Source organism: Pseudophryne corroboree, unplaced genomic scaffold (genome assembly GCF_028390025.1).
Source record: "Pseudophryne corroboree isolate aPseCor3 unplaced genomic scaffold, aPseCor3.hap2 scaffold_745, whole genome shotgun sequence".
NCBI classification, from domain to species: domain Eukaryota; kingdom Metazoa; phylum Chordata; class Amphibia; order Anura; family Myobatrachidae; genus Pseudophryne; species Pseudophryne corroboree.
The window spans coordinates 100188-107649 of NW_026970325.1; the positions used below are offsets into that span (position 1 = coordinate 100188).

At 48.3% G+C, this 7462-nt stretch overlaps 2 non-coding genes across 2 annotated transcripts; both read right to left on the reverse strand.

Annotated features, from left to right (window-relative positions):
• Window positions 1-309: 309 nt before the first annotated feature.
• LOC135040559 (U1 spliceosomal RNA) lies at window positions 310-472 on the reverse strand. Its single transcript, XR_010234450.1, has one exon. It is a non-coding gene; the product is annotated as a U1 spliceosomal RNA (small nuclear RNA).
• A 152-nt stretch (window positions 473-624) lies between these two features.
• Window positions 625-788, reverse strand: LOC135040563 (U1 spliceosomal RNA). The gene has a single exon (XR_010234453.1). It is a non-coding gene; the product is annotated as a U1 spliceosomal RNA (small nuclear RNA).
• Window positions 789-7462: the final 6674 nt, after the last annotated feature.

The window sequence follows — 7462 nt, forward strand, 5'->3', positions numbered from 1 at the left end:
TCGCATTAAACACCCCCACCCTCCTTCGGTGTGGGGCTCATGTTGGCAATGCCCCAGCCCCTGAAGCATTCAAGCTGATTTCTCTGCAGCAGCTGGGCACTGTAACAGCTCCAGAGCTGCTCTGTGAGGCAGTTAAAAGGGTGAGGGCCCTGCAGCACTACCTGAAGTTTGCATTGTGTGTTGGAAGGCACAAAGTAAGCAGACGGGAGAAGTTAGGATAGTGCGCAAGGGCATAGAAGGGAGCGGCTCAAGAAAAGAGAAGTGGAAACAGACAGCAAACTAGGCTGGAGAGAGACCTGAGACAAAGAGATCTGAATTATACGAGAGCCGACCAGGGGAAACACAAATTATGCAGTCAAGTTTCCAACATTTGGGGAAATCACAGGGGCAGCACACCCAGAGTGCAATGGGTGAGCCTTGCCCTGGGAGAAGCACCTACATGATCATAGTATCTCACCTGGCAGGTAAGTAGGAGTTGGGCTAGAGCTGGGGAGGGTCGCTGCTCGGGTACCCCCCTGTCAAGTGAAGGAGATCCAACTGAGGCAGCACAAGGGAACTCTCGAAAGAGGAACAAGGCTAGAGGAAGATCTGAGACAAAGAAATCTGATTTTTACCAGAGTTGACCAGAAGAAAGCACAAACACTGTCCCCCACTACCACAAATAATGCAATTGAGTTTCCCACATTTGGGGAAATCACAGGGGTCAGCATACCCAGAATGCAATGAATGAACCTCACCCTGGGAGAACAATCTTCATGACCATGGTATCTCCTATGCAAAATAAGTATGATTTGGGATAGGGCTGGGGAGGGCCGCTGCTCAGGCACATCTCTGTCAAGTAAAGGAGATTCAACTGAGGCAGCACAAGGGAGGACATCTTGCCTCTGTAGAGCCAGTTTGTGCAAGGAGAGATTGATTGATTCTTTTTTGGTGGGGGCCCAAACCAACCAGTCATTTCAGTCAGTCGTGTGGCAGACCCTGTCGCTGAAATGATGGGTTCGTCAATGTTTTTCTTTTCAATCTAAGCACCAGCAGTTTTCTGTAAGCATCTGCTTCGCTATGATGATCAACACGTCACAAGGGAAAACACTCAGGGCTGGAGGCGTAGATCTTAGGACCAGCTGCTACAAGCATGGCAGAGGTGTCACTATCACTGGTGACACCCAGAGAGGCGGCGAGGGAGATTGTAATGCAGTGCGCGCAGATAAGCAGGGCAATGGTAAAAAGGAGGCATGGTCTCATAGGTAGGGGCGTGGCCTGAATCACCATTTTGTTGCTGCGGGTATCCCGGGGGTTGGGGGCTGCACCCGGGGACTAGTGTGTGAGTAGTGCTGGCTCCTGCACAGTGACAGAAACTGGGTGTTGCACGTAATGTCACAGTGAAACACCCATATTCTGTCACTGAAGAAGAGCCGGCACTTTGGTGTCACCCCCCTTGGCGGGTGACACTCGGGTGTGTGCCGCAACCCCGTTGTGATGCCACTGACCCATGGGAAGCTTTACGTGGCTTACCCATGTGTTAGTAGCCCCAAGCATCTTTTGTGTTAGTCCCTGAAGAAAAACTTCAAATATTGTTTATAATTTTGTAATCAATGGGCCTAATTCAGTAAGGATTGCACATTCTGCTAAGTAACAGAATTTGCAATCCTTTGGTTCGCATGCTGGGGCCACCCATCACAGGGCATGGCCACCCAGTATGCCGCCTCCCTTCTTGACCACGCTGAAATTGCAGTCTCAGTGCAGTTCAGCGTGATCATAAAAAATGGTTTAGCCTCCTGTTGGTGCAGACTGTACGTGTGCGCAGGAAGCCGCCACCATTTTTGTGATCGCAGCGGCTGCATGTGATGTCATGCAGCCGCTCTGACCACGCCTCCTGTTTCTCCGTTGAAGCCCTGCCCCCGCACCGCTCCATCTCCGACTTTGAAATGGAGTGTTGCTGACCCCCCCCCCCCGCACCGATTGAAAGTCAGAGGCGATCGCATTATCTGCGGGGTGCCACAGAAAATGCAGGCGCATGCGTATGCTCTTAGCAATTTTTGCAGTTGGATTGCTTATTGCAGGCGGGTGGGCTCGGAATTCTTAGCCTTTTCCTCGCACCCCCAGTTGCGGGAGAATGTGAAGGAGGAGCTGTTGACGGGTCACGTTCCGCTTGACTTGACAATTTTCTCACCAGCAGGTCTTTGAACCTCTGCAGACTTGTGTCTGCCGGAAAGAGAGATACAATGTAGGTTTTAAATCTAGGATCGAGCACGGTGGCCAAAATGTAGTGCTCTGATTTCAACAGATTGAATCCTGGTTAAGCGAATTAAGGGCTCCATCCACAAGTTCCACATGCCTAGTGGAATCGCTCTGTTTTAGCTCCTCCTTCAATGTCTCCAGCTTCTTCTGCAAAAGCCTGATGAGGGGAATGACCTGACTAGGGCTGGCAGTGTCTGAACTGACTTCACGTGTGGCAAGTTCAAAGGGTTGCAGAACCTTGCACAACGTTGAAATCATTCTCCACTGCGCTTGAGTCAGGTGCATTCCCCCTCCTTTGCCTATATCGTGGGCAGATGTATAGGCTTGAATGGCCTTTTGCTGCTCCTCCATCCTCTGAAGCATATAGAGGGTTGAATTCCACCTCGTTACCACCTCTTGCTTCAGATGATGGCAGGGCAGGTTCAGGAATGTTTGGTGGTGCTCCAGTCTTCGGCATGCGGTGGCTGAATGCAGAAAGTGGCCCGCAATTCTTCGGGCCACCGACAGCATCTCTTGCACGCCCCTGTCGTTTTTTAAATAATTCTGCACCACAAAGTTCAATGTATGTGCAAAACATGGGACGTGCTGGAATTTGCCCAGATGTAATGCACGCACAATATTGGTGGCGTTGTCCGATGTCACAAATCCCCAGGAGAGTTCAATTGGGGTAAGCCATTTTGCGATGATGTTCCTCAGTTTCCGTAAGAGGTTGTCAGCTGTGTGCCTCTTATGGAAAGCGGTGATACAAAGCGTAGCCTGCCTAGGAACGAGTTGGCAATTGCGAGATGCTGCTACTGGTGCCGCCGCTGCTGTTCTTGCTGCGGGAGGCAATACATCTACCCAGTGGGCTGTCACAGTCATATAGTCCTGAGTCTGCCCTGCTCCACTTAACCACAGACAAGTGGACATTGGGTACAACTGCATTTTTTAGGACACTGGTGACTCTTTTTCTGAGGTCTGTGTACATTTTCGGTATCGCCTGCCTAGAGAAATGGAACCTAGAGGGTATTTGGTACCGGGGACACAGTACCTCAATCAAGTCTCTAGTTGCCTCTAAATTAACGATGGATACCGGAACCACGTTTCTCACCACCCAGACCTGAGTTATCCGCTTTGCAGCAGGATGACTGCTGTGATATTTCATCTTCCTCGCAAAGGACTGTTGGACAGTCAATTGCTTACTGGAAGTAGTACAAGTGGTCTTCCGACTTCCCCTCTGGGATGACGATCGACTCCCAGCAGCAACAACAGCAGCGCCAGCAGCAGTAGGCGTTACACTCAAGGATGCATCGGAGGAATCCCAGGCAGGAGAGGACTCGTCAGACTTGCCAGTGACATGGCCTGCAGGACTATTGGCTCTCCTGTCTAAGGAGGAAATTGACACTGAGGGAGTTGGTGGTGTGGTTTGCAGGAGCTTGGTTACAAGAGGAAGGTGGTCAGTGGACTGCTTCCGCTGTCATCCAAAGTTTTTGAACTTGTCACTGACTTATGATTAATGCGCTGCAGGTGACGTATAAGGGAGGATGTTCCGAGGTGGTTAACGTCCTTATCCCTACTTATTACAGCTTGACAAAGGCAACACACGGCTTGACACCTGTTGTCCGCATTTGTGTACAGGATGCATACCTTCATGTCCCCATTTATCCACCTCATCAGGCGTACCTCAGATTTGCGGTACAGGACTGTCATTGCCAATTTCAGACGTTGCTGTTTGGTCTCTCCATGGCCCTGAGAATTTTCACCAAGGTAATGACGGAAATGATGGTGCTCCTGTGCAAGCAAGGTGTCACAATTATCCCGTACTTGGGCGATCTCATAAAAGCGAGATCAAGAGAGCAGTTGCTGAACAGCGTATCACTTTCACTGAAAGTGTTACAGCAACACGGCTGGATTCTCAATATCCCGAAGTCGCAGTTGATTCCTACTACTCGTCTGTCTTTCTTGGGCATGATTCTGGACACGGACGAGAAGAGGGTTTATCTCCTGATAGAAAAGGCCCAGGAACACATGACTCTTGTCAGGAACCTATTGAAACCAAAACAGGTGTCAGTGCATCACTGCACTCGAGTCCTGGGAAAGATGGTGGCATCATACAAGGCCATTCCATTCGGCAGGATCCATGCGAGGACTTTCCAATGGGGGGTGGGATTGTATCTGCACACACACAATTGTATTATATCAGATTTGGAACTATATACAGCTCCAAAATAACCCCTATTGCATTCAAGTATTCACAATTATTTGTGGGGGTGCTATCGACTACAGCTAAGGTTAGTCAGCAAAAAGAAAAAGAGAAAAGGACTGTATTTGTCGATGCACAGGAAGAAGGGTGACCTGATTATCACAATCTTCTGGAGAATTATTAAAATTTAACTTTTATTAGTGTCAAATTAAAATAGTGTGAGATATTATAATACTCCAGATATTATAAATACTGACAAATGGTCATGTGAACATATGAAGACCAATTGCTGACAACTATTATCAGACTGAGTAAATATTGTGAGCAATATTATATAATTGGATATAAGAACAGACACGCGGACACATATTTTAATCTTTAATCACACTTATTATTTCATTGCACTTGTGGTATATGTTGTATACGTCTTGATTTTAACCTTTATGTTTCGTCTATACTCGTAGTTTGTTGTCAGTTATCATCACACTATTTTAATTTGACACTAATAAAAGTTAAATTTTAATAATTCTCCAGAAGATTGTGATAATCAGGTCACCCTTCTTCCTGTGCATCGACAAATACAGTCCTTTTCTCTTTTTCTTTTTGCTGACTTTCCAATGGGACCTACTGGACAAGTGGTCCGGGTCACATTTACAGATGCATTGGTTGATCACCCTGTCCCCCAGGGTCAGGGTATCACTCCTGTGGTGGCTGCAGAGTGCTCACCTTCTCGAGGGACGCAGATTCAGCATTCAGGGCTGGATCCTGGTGACCACAGACGCAAGCCTCCAAGGTTGGGGAGCAGTCACACAGGGAAGAAATTTCCAAGGTATTTGGTCAAGTCAAGAGACTTGTCTTCACATCAACATCCTGGATCTAAGGGCCATATACAATGCCCTACGTCAAGCGGAGACCTTACTTTGCGACCAACCGGTTCTGATCCAGTCAGACAACGTCACCGCAGTGGCTCATGTAAACCGCCAAGGCGGCACAAGGAGCAGAGTGGCGATGGCACAAGCCACCAGAATTCTTCGCTGGGTGGAGAATCACGCAAGCGCACTGTCAGCAGTGTTCATTCCGGGAGTGGACAACTGGGAAGCAGACTTCCTCAGCAGACACGACCTACATCCGGGAGAGTGGGGACTTCATCAGGAAGTCTTTGCACAGATTACAAGTCAGTGGGAACTGCCACAGATAGACATGATGTTGTCCCGGCTCAATAAAAAGCTACAGAGGTATTGCGCAAGGTCAAGAGACCCTCAGGCAGTAGCTGTAGACGCCCTAGTGACACCGTGGGTGTTCCGGTCGGTCTATGTATTTCCTCCTCTTCCTCTCATACCCAAGGTGTTGAGGATAATAAGACAAAGAGGAGTGAGAACAATCCTCATTGTTCCAGATTGGCCACGGAGTATCCGGAGTATTGGCCATCTGGTATCCGGATCTGCAGGAAATGCTCACAGAAGATCTGTGGCCTCTCCCTCTAAGACAGGACCTGTTGCATCAGGGGCCCTGTCTGTTCCAAGACTTACCGCGGCTGCGTTTGACGGCATGGCGGTTGAATGCCGGATCCTAGCATTCCGGTTGAGGTCATCCCTACGCTGATAAAGGCTAGGAAGGATGTAACGTTAAAACATTACACCGTATATGGCGAAATTATGTTTCTTGGTGTGAGGCCAGGAATGCTCCTACGGAAGAATTCCATCTGGGCCGTTTCCTTCACTTCCTACAAACTGGAGTGAATTTGGGCCTAAAATTAGGCTCTATTAAGGTCCAGATTTCGGCCTTATCCATTTTCTTTCAAAAAGAATTGGCTTCTCTTCCAGAAGTTCAGACTTTTGTAAAAGGAGTGCTGCATATTCAGCCTCCTTTTGTGCCTCCGGTGGCACCTTGGGACCTTAACGTGGTGTTAAGTTTTCTAAAATCACACTGGTTTGAACCACTTAAAACAGTGGAGTTAAAATATCTCACATGGAAGGTGGTCATGTTATTAGCCTTGGCTTCGGCTAGGCGAGTGTCGGAATTAGCGGCTTTGTCACATAAAAGCCCATATTTGGTATTCCATGTGGATAGAGCGGAATTGCGGACCCGTCCTCAATTCCTACCAAAAGTGGTCTCATCTTTTCATATGAACCAACCTATTGTGGTGCCTGTGGCTACGCGTGACTTGGAGGATTCCGAGTTACTTGATGTGGTCAGGGCTTTGAAAATTTACATGGCCAGGACGGCTAGAGTCAGGAAAACTGAAGCGCTGTTTGTCCTGTATGCAACCAACAAGATTGGTGCCCCTGCTTCAAAACAGGCTATTGCTCGCCGGATTTGTAACACGATTCAGCAAGCGCATTCTATGGCTGGATTGCAGTTACTGAAATCGGTCAAGGCCCATTCCACGAGGAAAGTGGGCTCTTCTTGGGCGGCTGCCCGAGGGGTCTCGGCACTACAGCTTTGTCAAGCTGCTACTTGGTCGGGTTCAAACACCTTTGCAAAATACTATAAGTTTGATACCCTGGCTGAGGAGGAACTCATGTTTGCTCAATCGGTGCTGCAGAGTCATCCGCACTCTCCCGCCCGTTTTGGAGCATTGGTATAATCCCCATGGTCCTTACGGAGTCCCCAGCATCCTCTAGGACGTTAGAGAAAATAAGATTTTAAACCTACCGGTAAATCTTTTTCTCGTAGTCCGTAGAGGATGCTGGGCGCCCATCCCAAGTGCGGACTACTTCTGCAATACTTGTATATAGTTATTGCTTCAATAAGGGTTATGTTATAGTTGCATCGGTCCTGCACTGATGCTATGTTGTTTTTTCATACTGATAACTGGGTAGTTTATCACAAGTTATATGGTGTGATTGGTGTGGCTGGTATGAATCTTGCCCTGGATTAACAAAATCCTTTCCTCATACTGTCCGTCTCCTCTGGGCACAGTTTCTCTAACTGTGGCATAGAGGGAGGAGCCAGTGCACACCCAGAACTAAAGTCTTTCTTAAAGTGCCCGTGTCTCCTGTGGAGCCTGTCTATCCCCATGGTCCTTACGGAGTCCCCAGC